The following is a 12,500-nucleotide window of genomic DNA, read 5'->3' as shown; positions in this document are numbered from 1 at the left end:
CTTCTATAAATTATAGATTTCTCTAAAAATCTCTATCAAATAAATGAAATCTGCCACTCTAACTGTGCTATCAGGAAGTTTATAATGTTAAAGTATCACTATTTAAGTGATGTTTTTCCTTATTTAATTATCAATGAGGGTGAGTATTAAAGTACACATGTTTCATGTTCAGTTATATTATACTATTCTAAATATATTGCTATAGAAAGGACAGAAATTAAATTGAGGTTCTGGAACTGTTGGTGGGATTAGGGATTGAACTCAGACTGATATTGCAATAAGGCTTCTCCTACTTCTTCATTTTTAACCATTTTTTGAAAGAAAGTACTTTTATAAGAGAAACTAGGTAGGTCCTTTATATTTGCCTTCTCTAAATTATAGATTTCTGCAAAAATCTCTATCAAAAAAATGAAATTTACCCCTCTAACTGTGTTATCAGGAAGTATATAATGTTAAAGTTTCACTTTTTTTGTTTTCTTGCTCTTACTTGTGTTAGCTTTTCCTGTGCTTGAGTTTCAAAGTAGCTATAAACTGCAAATTGAATCAGTACCTTAACACATTAAAAGTTAGGTAAAGGGGGCACCCGGATTTGAACCAGGAATCTCTTGATCTGCAGTCGAATGCTCTACCACTGAGCTATACCCCCAATTGCATACAAGTTTTTAAAAACATTCACATTGCAGTCAGAATGTAAAGGTGTTTGTACTATATATGTTGTCTTATAGGATAAAAACTGAATATGTATACTTATGGTGATGCTTTAAAGTTATTAATCTGGGCTTAATTGCAGAGTTCACATAGGTGTAAGCTGTGAGCATGCTCAAAAAGAAACTTTGATCATCTAAAGTTCCACTTTGGTCAGTTATAGTGACATCAGGACATATTGTGACTTTATATTTTGGAGGCCAACAGAACTAAGAAAATACAAATTCTTAGCAACAAACCTATATAAGTTATTTCAAAAAGTAGCTGTCAACAGTATATTATTGCTAATAAAATAGGACATATTGATTTTTGGGTTTGTGATCTCAGGTGTTCAAAATTAATGTTTGATGCATAAACTCGAATGGCCTAGTTGCAAAATCAGTCTGAGATCAACCCCCAATTACAACAACAGTTCCAGAATACTGCAATGTAATTGCTTAATAATTCCTTATTTAATTATCAAAGAGGGTGAGTATTAAAGTCCACATGTTTCATGTTCAGTTATATTATACTATTCTAAATATATTACTATAGAAAGGACAGAAATTAAATCGAGGTTCTGGATCTGTTGGTGGGATTAGAGATTGAACTCAGACTGATATTGCAATAAGGCTTCTCCTACTTCTTCAGTTTAACCATTTGGGAAAGAAAGTACTTTTTTAAGAGAAACTAGGTAGGTTCTTTATATTTGCCTTCTATAAATTATAGATTTCTGTAAAAATCTCTATCAAATAAATGAAATCTGCCACTCTAACTGTGCTATCAGGAAGTTTATAATGTTAAAGTATCACTATTTAAGTGATGTTTTTCCTTATTTAATTATCAATGAGGGTGAGTATTAAAGTACACATGTTTCATGTTCAGTTATATTATACTATTCTAAATATATTGCTATAGAAAGGACAGAAATTAAATTGAGGTTCTGGAACTGTTGGTGGGATTAGGGATTGAACTCAGACTGATATTGCAATAAGGCTTCTCCTACTTCTTCATTTTTAACCATTTTTTGAAAGAAAGTACTTTTATAAGAGAAACTAGGTAGGTCCGTTATATTTGCCTTCTCTAAATTATAGATTTCTGCAAAAATCTCTATCAAAAAAATGAAATTTACCACTCTTACTGTGTTATCAGGAAGTATATAATGTTAAAGTTTAATTTTTTTTTGTTTTCTTGCTCTTACTTGTGTTAGCTTTATCTGTGCTTGAGTTTCAAAGTAGCTATAAACTGCAAATTGAATCAGTACCTTTACACATTAAAAGTTAGGTAAAGGGGGCACCTGGATTTGAACCAGGGATCTCTTGATCTGCAGTCAAATGCTCTACCACTGAGCTATACCCCCAATTGCATACAAAACTTTAAAAACATTCACATTGCAGTCAGAATGTAAAGGTGTTTGTACTATATATGTGTTCTTATAGGATAAAAAATGAATATGTATACTTATGGTGATGCTTTGAAGTTATTAATCTGGGCTTGATTGCAGAGTTCACATAGGTGTATGCTGTGAGCATGCTCAAAGAGAAACTTTGATCATCTAAAGCTCCACTTTGGTCAGTTATAGTGACATCATGACATATTGTAACTTTATATTTTGGGAGGCCAAACAGAACTAAGAAAATACAAATTCTTAGCATCAACCCTATATAAATTATTTCAAAAAGTAGCTGACAACAGTATATTATTGCTAATAAAATAGGACATTTTGATTTTTGGGCTTGTGGGCTCAGATGTTCAAAATTAATGTTTGATGCATAAACTCGAATGGCCTAGTTGCAAAATCAGTCTGAGATCAACCCCCAATTACAACAACAGTTCCAGAATACTGCAATGTAATTGCATAATAATTCCTTATTTAATTATCAAAGAGGGTGAGTATTAAAGTACACATGTTTCATGTTCAGTTATATTATACTATTCTAAATATATTACTATAGAAAGGACAGATAATAAATCGAGGTTCTGGAACTGTTGGTGGGATTAGGGATTGAACTCAGACTGATATTGCAATAAGGCTTCTCCTACTACTTCATTTTTAACCATTTCGGAAAGAAAGAACTTTTTTAAGAGAAACTAGGTAGGTCCTTTATATTTGCCTTCTATAAATTATAGATTTCTTTAAAAATCTCTATCAAAAAAATGAAATCTACCACTCTAACTGTGCTATCTGGAAGTATATAATGTTAAAGTGTCACTTTTTTTGTTTTCTTGCTCTTACTTGTGTTAGCTTTTCCTGTGCTTGAGGTTCAAAGTAGCTATAAACTGCAAATTGAATCAGTACCTTTACATATTAAAAGTTAGGTAAAGGTGGCACCTGGATTTGAACCAGGGATCTCTTGATCTGCAGTCAAATGCTCTACCACTGAGCTATACCCCCAATTGCATACAAGATTTTAAAAACATTCACATTGCAGTCAGAATGTAAAGGTGTTTGTACTATATATGTTGTCTTATAGGATAAAAAATGAATATGTATACTTATGGTGATGCTTTAAAGTTATTAATCTGGGCTTAATTGCAGAGTTCACATAGGTGTAAGCTGTGAGCATGCTCAAAAAGAAACTTTGATCATCTAAAGCTCCACTTTGGTCAGTTATAGTGACATCAGGACATATTGTGACTTTATATTTTGGAGGCCAAACAGAACTAAGAAAATACAAATTCTTAGCAACAAACCTATATAAGTTATTTCAAAAAGTAGCTGTCAACAGTATTTTATTGCTAATAAAATAGGACATTTTGATTTTTGGGTTTGTGATCTCAGGTGTTCAAAATTAATGTTTGATGCATAAACTCGAATGGCCTAGTTGCAAAATCAGTCTGAGATCAACCCCCAATTACAACAACAGTTCCAGAATACTGCAATGTAATTGCTTAATAATTCCTTATTTAATTATCAAAGAGGGTGAGTATTAAAGTACACATGTTTCATGTTCAGTTATATTATACTATTCTAAATATATTACTATAGAAAGGACAGAAATTAAATTGAGGTTCTGGAACTGTTGGTGGGATTAGAGATTGAACTCAGACTGATATTGCAATAAGGCTTCTCCTACTTCTTCAGTTTAACCATTTGGAAAAGAAAGTACTTTTTTAAGAGAAACTAGGTAGGTCCTTTATATTTGCCTTCTATAAATTATAGATTTCTGTAAAAATCTCTATCAAAAAAATGAAATCTGCCACTCTAACTGTGCTATCAGGAAGTTTATAATGTTAAAGTATCACTATTTAAGTGATGTTTTTCCTTATTTAATTATCAATGAGGGTGAGTATTAAAGTACACATGTTTCATGTTCAGTTATATTATACTATTCTAAATATATTACTATAGAAAGGACAGAAAATAAATCAAGGTTCTGGAACTGTTGGTGGGATTAGGGATTGAACTCAGACTGATATTGCAATAAGGCTTCTCCTACTACTTCATTTTTAACCATTTCGGAAAGAAAGAACTTTTTTAAGAGAAACTAGGTAGGTCCTTTATATTTGCCTTCTATAAATTATAGATTTCTGTAAAAATCTCTATAAAAAAAATGAAATCTACCACTCTACCTGTGCTATCTGGAAGTATATAATGTTAAAGTGTCACTTTTTTTGTTTTCTTGCTCTTACTTGTGTTAGCTTTTCCTGTACTTGAGTTTCAAACTAGCTGTAAACTGCAGATTGATTCAGTACCTTTACACATTAAAAGCTAGGTAACTAGCTGTAAACTGCAGATTGATTCAGTACCTTTACACATTAAAAGCTTGGTAAAGGGGGCACCCGGATTTTAACCAGGGACCTCTCAATCTGCAGTCGAATGCTCTACCACTGAGCTATTCCCCCAATTGCATACAAGTTTTTAAAAACATTCATATTGCAGTCAGAATGTAAAGGTGTTTGTACTATATATGTTGTCTTATAGGATAAAAAATGAATATGTATACTTATGGTGATGCTTTAAAGTTATTAATCTGGGCTTAATTGCAGAGTTCACATAGGTGTAAGCTGTGAGCATGCTCAAAAAGAAACTTTGATCATCTAAAGCTCCACTTTGGTCAGTTATAGTGACATCAGGACATATTGTGACTTTATATTTTGGAGGCCAAACAGAACTAAGAAAATACAAATTCTTAGCAACAAACCTATATAAGTTATTTCAAAAAGTAGCTGTCAACAGTATTTTATTGCTAATAAAATAGGACATTTTGATTTTTGGGTTTGTGATCTCAGGTGTTCAAAATTAATGTTTGATGCATAAACTCGAATGGCCTAGTTGCAAAATCAGTCTGAGATCAACCCCCAATTACAACAACAGTTCTAGAATACTGCAATGTAATTGCTTAATAATTCCTTATTTAATTATCAAAGAGGGTGAGTATTAAAGTACACATGTTTCATGTTCAGTTATATTATACTATTCTAAATATATTACTATAGAAAGGACAGAAATTAAATTGAGGTTCTGGAACTGTTGTTGGGATTAGGGATTGAACTCAGACTGATATTGCAATAAGGCTTCTCCTACTTCTTCATTTTTAACCATTTTTTGAAAGAAAGTACTTTTATAAGAGAAACTAGGTAGGTCCTTTATATTTGCCTTCTCTAAATTATAGATTTCTGTAAAAATCTCTATCAAAAAAATGAAATTTACCACTCTAACTGTGTTATCAGGAAGTATATAATGTTAAAGTTTCACTTTTTTTGTTTTCTTGCTCTTACTTGTGTTAGCTTTTCCTGTGCTTGAGTTTCAAAGTAGCTATAAACTGCAAATTGAATCAGTACCTTTACACATTAAAAGTTAGGTAAAGGGGGCACCCGGATTTGAACCAGGGACCTCTCGATCTGCAGTCAAATGCTCTACCACTGAGCTATACCCCCAATTGCATACAAGATTTTAAAAACATTCACATTGCAGTCAGAATGTAAAGGTGTTTGTACTATATATGTGTTCTTATAGGATAAAAAATGAATATGTATACTTATGGTGATGCTTTGAAGTTATTAATCTGGGCTTGATTGCAGAGTTCACATAGGTGTAAGCTGTGAGCATGCTCAAAGAGAAACTTTGATCATCTAAAGCTCCACTTTGGTCAGTTATAGTGACATCATGACATATTGTAACTTTATATTTTGGGAGGCCAAACAGAACTAACAAAATACAAATTCTTAGCATCAACCCTATATAAATTATTTCAATAATTTATAATAATTCTATAAATTATAGATTTCTGTAAAAATCTCTATCAAAAAAATGAAATCTGCCACTCTAACTGTGCTATCAGGAAGTTTATAATGTTAAAGTATCACTATTTAAGTGATGTTTTTCCTTATTTAATTATCAATGAGGGTGAGTATTAAAGTACACATGTTTCATGTTCAGTTATATTATACTATTCTAAATATATTGCTATAGAAAGGACAGAAATTAAATTGAGGTTCTGGAACTGTTGGTGGGATTAGGGATTGAACTCAGACTGATACTGCAATAAGGCTTCTCCTACTTCTTCATTTTTAACCATTTTTTGAAAGAAAGTACTTTTATAAGAGAAACTAGGTAGGTCCTTTATATTTGCCTTCTCTAAATTATAGATTTCTGTAAAAATCTCTATCAAAAAAATGAAATTTACCACTCTAACTGTGTTATCAGGAAGTATATAATGTTAAAGTTTCACTTTTTTTGTTTTCTTGCTCTTACTTGTGTTAGCTTTTCCAGTACTTGAGTTTCAAACTAGCTGTAAACTGCAGATTGATTCAGTACCTTTACACATTAAAAGCTAGGTAACTAGCTGTAAACTGCAGATTGATTCAGTACCTTTACACATTAAAAGCTTGGTAAAGGGGGCACCCGGATTTGAACCAGGGACCTCTCAATCTGCAGTCGAATGCTCTACCACTGAGCTATACCCCCAATTGCATACAAGTTTTTAAAAACATTCACATTGCAGTCAGAATGTAAAGGTGTTTGTACTATATATGTTGTCTTATAGGATAAAAAATGAATATGTATACTTATGGTGATGCTTTCAAGTTATTAATCTGGGCTTAATTGCAGAGTTCACATAGGTGTAAGCTGTGAGCATGCTCAAAAAGAAACTTTGATCATCTAAAGTTCCACTTTGGTCAGTTATAGTGACATCAGGACATATTGTGACTTTATATTTTGGAGGCCAACAGAACTAAGAAAATACAAATTCTTAGCAACAAACCTATATAAGTTATTTCAAAAAGTAGCTGTCTACAGTATATTATTGCTAATAAAATAGGACATATTGATTTTTGGGTTTGTGATCTCAGGTGTTCAAAATTAATGTTTGATGCATAAAGTCGAATGGCCTAGTTGCAAAATCAGTCTGAGATCAACCCCCAATTACAACAACAGTTCCAGAATACTCCAATGTAATTGCTTAATAATTCCTTATTTAATTATCAAAGAGGGTGAGTATTAAAGTACACATGTTTCATGTTCAGTTATATTATACTATTCTAAATATATTACTATAGAAAGGACAGAAATTAAATCGAGGTTCTGGAACTGTTGGTGGGATTAGAGATTGAACTCAGACTGATATTGCAATAAGGCTTCTCCTACTTCTTCAGTTTAACCATTTGGGAAAGAAAGTACTTTTTTAAGAGAAACTAGGTAGGTCCTTTATATTTGCCTTCTATAAATTATAGATTTCTCTAAAAATCTCTATCAAATAAATGAAATCTGCCACTCTAACTGTGCTATCAGGAAGTTTATAATGTTAAAGTATCACTATTTAAGTGATGTTTTTCCTTATTTAATTATCAATGAGGGTGAGTATTAAAGTACACATGTTTCATGTTCAGTTATATTATACTATTCTAAATATATTGCTATAGAAAGGACAGAAATTAAATTGAGGTTCTGGAACTGTTGGTGGGATTAGGGATTGAACTCAGACTGATATTGCAATAAGGCTTCTCCTACTTCTTCATTTTTAACCATTTTTTGAAAGAAAGTACTTTTATAAGAGAAACTAGGTAGGTCCTTTATATTTGCCTTCTCTAAATTATAGATTTCTGCAAAAATCTCTATCAAAAAAATGAAATTTACCCCTCTAACTGTGTTATCAGGAAGTATATAATGTTAAAGTTTCACTTTTTTTGTTTTCTTGCTCTTACTTGTGTTAGCTTTTCCTGTGCTTGAGTTTCAAAGTAGCTATAAACTGCAAATTGAATCAGTACCTTAACACATTAAAAGTTAGGTAAAGGGGGCACCCGGATTTGAACCAGGAATCTCTTGATCTGCAGTCGAATGCTCTACCACTGAGCTATACCCCCAATTGCATACAAGTTTTTAAAAACATTCACATTGCAGTCAGAATGTAAAGGTGTTTGTACTATATATGTTGTCTTATAGGATAAAAACTGAATATGTATACTTATGGTGATGCTTTAAAGTTATTAATCTGGGCTTAATTGCAGAGTTCACATAGGTGTAAGCTGTGAGCATGCTCAAAAAGAAACTTTGATCATCTAAAGTTCCACTTTGGTCAGTTATAGTGACATCAGGACATATTGTGACTTTATATTTTGGAGGCCAACAGAACTAAGAAAATACAAATTCTTAGCAACAAACCTATATAAGTTATTTCAAAAAGTAGCTGTCAACAGTATATTATTGCTAATAAAATAGGACATATTGATTTTTGGGTTTGTGATCTCAGGTGTTCAAAATTAATGTTTGATGCATAAACTCGAATGGCCTAGTTGCAAAATCAGTCTGAGATCAACCCCCAATTACAACAACAGTTCCAGAATACTGCAATGTAATTGCTTAATAATTCCTTATTTAATTATCAAAGAGGGTGAGTATTAAAGTACACATGTTTCATGTTCAGTTATATTATACTATTCTAAATATATTACTATAGAAAGGACAGAAATTAAATCGAGGTTCTGGAACTGTTGGTGGGATTAGAGATTGAACTCAGACTGATATTGCAATAAGGCTTCTCCTACTTCTTCAGTTTAACCATTTGGGAAAGAAAGTACTTTTTTAAGAGAAACTAGGTAGGTTCTTTATATTTGCCTTCTATAAATTATAGATTTCTGTAAAAATCTCTATCAAATAAATGAAATCTGCCACTCTAACTGTGCTATCAGGAAGTTTATAATGTTAAAGTATCACTATTTAAGTGATGTTTTTCCTTATTTAATTATCAATGAGGGTGAGTATTAAAGTACACATGTTTCATGTTCAGTTATATTATACTATTCTAAATATATTGCTATAGAAAGGACAGAAATTAAATTGAGGTTCTGGAACTGTTGGTGGGATTAGGGATTGAACTCAGACTGATATTGCAATAAGGCTTCTCCTACTTCTTCATTTTTAACCATTTTTTGAAAGAAAGTACTTTTATAAGAGAAACTAGGTAGGTCCGTTATATTTGCCTTCTCTAAATTATAGATTTCTGCAAAAATCTCTATCAAAAAAATGAAATTTACCACTCTAACTGTATTATCAGGAAGTATATAATATTAAAGTTTAATTTTTTTTTGTTTTCTTGCTCTTACTTGTGTTAGCTTTATCTGTGCTTGAGTTTCAAAGTAGCTATAAACTGCAAATTGAATCAGTACCTTTACACATTAAAAGTTAGGTAAAGGGGGCACCTGGATTTGAACCAGGGATCTCTTGATCTGCAGTCAAATGCTCTACCACTGAGCTATACCCCCAATTGCATACAAAACTTTAAAAACATTCACATTGCAGTCAGAATGTAAAGGTGTTTGTACTATATATGTGTTCTTATAGGATAAAAAATGAATATGTATACTTATGGTGATGCTTTGAAGTTATTAATCTGGGCTTGATTGCAGAGTTCACATAGGTGTATGCTGTGAGCATGCTCAAAGAGAAACTTTGATCATCTAAAGCTCCACTTTGGTCAGTTATAGTGACATCATGACATATTGTAACTTTATATTTTGGGAGGCCAAACAGAACTAAGAAAATACAAATTCTTAGCATCAACCCTATATAAATTATTTCAAAAAGTAGCTGACAACAGTATATTATTGCTAATAAAATAGGACATTTTGATTTTTGGGCTTGTGGGCTCAGATGTTCAAAATTAATGTTTGATGCATAAACTCGAATGGCCTAGTTGCAAAATCAGTCTGAGATCAACCCCCAATTACAACAACAGTTCCAGAATACTGCAATGTAATTGCATAATAATTCCTTATTTAATTATCAAAGAGGGTGAGTATTAAAGTACACATGTTTCATGTTCAGTTATATTATACTATTCTAAATATATTACTATAGAAAGGACAGATAATAAATCGAGGTTCTGGAACTGTTGGTGGGATTAGGGATTGAACTCAGACTGATATTGCAATAAGGCTTCTCCTACTACTTCATTTTTAACCATTTCGGAAAGAAAGAACTTTTTTAAGAGAAACTAGGTAGGTCCTTTATATTTGCCTTCTATAAATTATAGATTTCTTTAAAAATCTCTATCAAAAAAATGAAATCTACCACTCTAACTGTGCTATCTGGAAGTATATAATGTTAAAGTGTCACTTTTTTTGTTTTCTTGCTCTTACTTGTGTTAGCTTTTCCTGTGCTTGAGGTTCAAAGTAGCTATAAACTGCAAATTGAATCAGTACCTTTACATATTAAAAGTTAGGTAAAGGTGGCACCTGGATTTGAACCAGGGATCTCTTGATCTGCAGTCAAATGCTCTACCACTGAGCTATACCCCCAATTGCATACAAGATTTTAAAAACATTCACATTGCAGTCAGAATGTAAAGGTGTTTGTACTATATATGTTGTCTTATAGGATAAAAAATGAATATGTATACTTATGGTGATGCTTTAAAGTTATTAATCTGGGCTTAATTGCAGAGTTCACATAGGTGTAAGCTGTGAGCATGCTCAAAAAGAAACTTTGATCATCTAAAGCTCCACTTTGGTCAGTTATAGTGACATCAGGACATATTGTGACTTTATATTTTGGAGGCCAAACAGAACTAAGAAAATACAAATTCTTAGCAACAAACCTATATAAGTTATTTCAAAAAGTAGCTGTCAACAGTATTTTATTGCTAATAAAATAGGACATTTTGATTTTTGGGTTTGTGATCTCAGGTGTTCAAAATTAATGTTTGATGCATAAACTCGAATGGCCTAGTTGCAAAATCAGTCTGAGATCAACCCCCAATTACAACAACAGTTCCAGAATACTGCAATGTAATTGCTTAATAATTCCTTATTTAATTATCAAAGAGGGTGAGTATTAAAGTACACATGTTTCATGTTCAGTTATATTATACTATTCTAAATATATTACTATAGAAAGGACAGAAATTAAATTGAGGTTCTGGAACTGTTGGTGGGATTAGAGATTGAACTCAGACTGATATTGCAATAAGGCTTCTCCTACTTCTTCAGTTTAACCATTTGGAAAAGAAAGTACTTTTTTAAGAGAAACTAGGTAGGTCCTTTATATTTGCCTTCTATAAATTATAGATTTCTGTAAAAATCTCTATCAAAAAAATGAAATCTGCCACTCTAACTGTGCTATCAGGAAGTTTATAATGTTAAAGTATCACTATTTAAGTGATGTTTTTCCTTATTTAATTATCAATGAGGGTGAGTATTAAAGTACACATGTTTCATGTTCAGTTATATTATACTATTCTAAATATATTACTATAGAAAGGACAGAAAATAAATCAAGGTTCTGGAACTGTTGGTGGGATTAGGGATTGAACTCAGACTGATATTGCAATAAGGCTTCTCCTACTACTTCATTTTTAACCATTTCGGAAAGAAAGAACTTTTTTAAGAGAAACTAGGTAGGTCCTTTATATTTGCCTTCTATAAATTATAGATTTCTGTAAAAATCTCTATAAAAAAAATGAAATCTACCACTCTAACTGTGCTATCTGGAAGTATATAATGTTAAAGTGTCACTTTTTTTGTTTTCTTGCTCTTACTTGTGTTAGCTTTTCCTGTACTTGAGTTTCAAACTAGCTGTAAACTGCAGATTGATTCAGTACCTTTACACATTAAAAGCTAGGTAACTAGCTGTAAACTGCAGATTGATTCAGTACCTTTACACATTAAAAGCTTGGTAAAGGGGGCACCCGGATTTTAACCAGGGACCTCTCAATCTGCAGTCGAATGCTCTACCACTGAGCTATTCCCCCAATTGCATACAAGTTTTTAAAAACATTCATATTGCAGTCAGAATGTAAAGGTGTTTGTACTATATATGTTGTCTTATAGGATAAAAAATGAATATGTATACTTATGGTGATGCTTTAAAGTTATTAATCTGGGCTTAATTGCAGAGTTCACATAGGTGTAAGCTGTGAGCATGCTCAAAAAGAAACTTTGATCATCTAAAGCTCCACTTTGGTCAGTTATAGTGACATCAGGACATATTGTGACTTTATATTTTGGAGGCCAAACAGAACTAAGAAAATACAAATTCTTAGCAACAAACCTATATAAGTTATTTCAAAAAGTAGCTGTCAACAGTATTTTATTGCTAATAAAATAGGACATTTTGATTTTTGGGTTTGTGATCTCAGGTGTTCAAAATTAATGTTTGATGCATAAACTCGAATGGCCTAGTTGCAAAATCAGTCTGAGATCAACCCCCAATTACAACAACAGTTCTAGAATACTGCAATGTAATTGCTTAATAATTCCTTATTTAATTATCAAAGAGGGTGAGTATTAAAGTACACATGTTTCATGTTCAGTTATATTATACTATTCTAAATATATTACTAGAGAAAGGACAGAAATTAAATTGAGGTTCTGGA

The 12,500-nt window shown here is 31.9% G+C and overlaps 10 non-coding genes across 10 annotated transcripts; all 10 read right to left on the bottom strand.

Annotated features, from left to right (window-relative positions):
* Window positions 1-574: 574 nt before the first annotated feature.
* On the bottom strand, window positions 575-646 carry TRNAC-GCA (transfer RNA cysteine (anticodon GCA)). Its single transcript has one exon. It is a non-coding gene; the product is annotated as a tRNA-Cys (tRNA).
* A 1,326-nt stretch (window positions 647-1,972) lies between these two features.
* On the bottom strand, window positions 1,973-2,044 carry TRNAC-GCA (transfer RNA cysteine (anticodon GCA)). Its single transcript has one exon. It is a non-coding gene; the product is annotated as a tRNA-Cys (tRNA).
* A 963-nt stretch (window positions 2,045-3,007) lies between these two features.
* Window positions 3,008-3,079, bottom strand: TRNAC-GCA (transfer RNA cysteine (anticodon GCA)). The gene has a single exon. It is a non-coding gene; the product is annotated as a tRNA-Cys (tRNA).
* Window positions 3,080-4,458: 1,379 nt separating this feature from the next.
* TRNAC-GCA (transfer RNA cysteine (anticodon GCA)) lies at window positions 4,459-4,530 on the bottom strand. Its single transcript has one exon. It is a non-coding gene; the product is annotated as a tRNA-Cys (tRNA).
* A 963-nt stretch (window positions 4,531-5,493) lies between these two features.
* TRNAC-GCA (transfer RNA cysteine (anticodon GCA)) lies at window positions 5,494-5,565 on the bottom strand. The gene has a single exon. It is a non-coding gene; the product is annotated as a tRNA-Cys (tRNA).
* Window positions 5,566-6,523: 958 nt separating this feature from the next.
* TRNAC-GCA (transfer RNA cysteine (anticodon GCA)) lies at window positions 6,524-6,595 on the bottom strand. The gene has a single exon. It is a non-coding gene; the product is annotated as a tRNA-Cys (tRNA).
* Window positions 6,596-7,920: 1,325 nt separating this feature from the next.
* Window positions 7,921-7,992, bottom strand: TRNAC-GCA (transfer RNA cysteine (anticodon GCA)). The gene has a single exon. It is a non-coding gene; the product is annotated as a tRNA-Cys (tRNA).
* A 1,326-nt stretch (window positions 7,993-9,318) lies between these two features.
* On the bottom strand, window positions 9,319-9,390 carry TRNAC-GCA (transfer RNA cysteine (anticodon GCA)). The gene has a single exon. It is a non-coding gene; the product is annotated as a tRNA-Cys (tRNA).
* Window positions 9,391-10,353: 963 nt separating this feature from the next.
* On the bottom strand, window positions 10,354-10,425 carry TRNAC-GCA (transfer RNA cysteine (anticodon GCA)). The gene has a single exon. It is a non-coding gene; the product is annotated as a tRNA-Cys (tRNA).
* Window positions 10,426-11,804: 1,379 nt separating this feature from the next.
* Window positions 11,805-11,876, bottom strand: TRNAC-GCA (transfer RNA cysteine (anticodon GCA)). The gene has a single exon. It is a non-coding gene; the product is annotated as a tRNA-Cys (tRNA).
* Between the last annotated feature and the right edge of the window lie 624 nt (window positions 11,877-12,500).

Source organism: Taudactylus pleione, unplaced genomic scaffold (assembly GCF_031769625.1).
Source record: "Taudactylus pleione unplaced genomic scaffold, aTauple2 ptg000021l, whole genome shotgun sequence".
NCBI lineage: Eukaryota > Metazoa > Chordata > Amphibia > Anura > Myobatrachidae > Taudactylus > Taudactylus pleione.
Note: the sequence above shows the minus strand (reverse complement) of the source record. Positions and strands in the feature narration are given on the sequence as shown.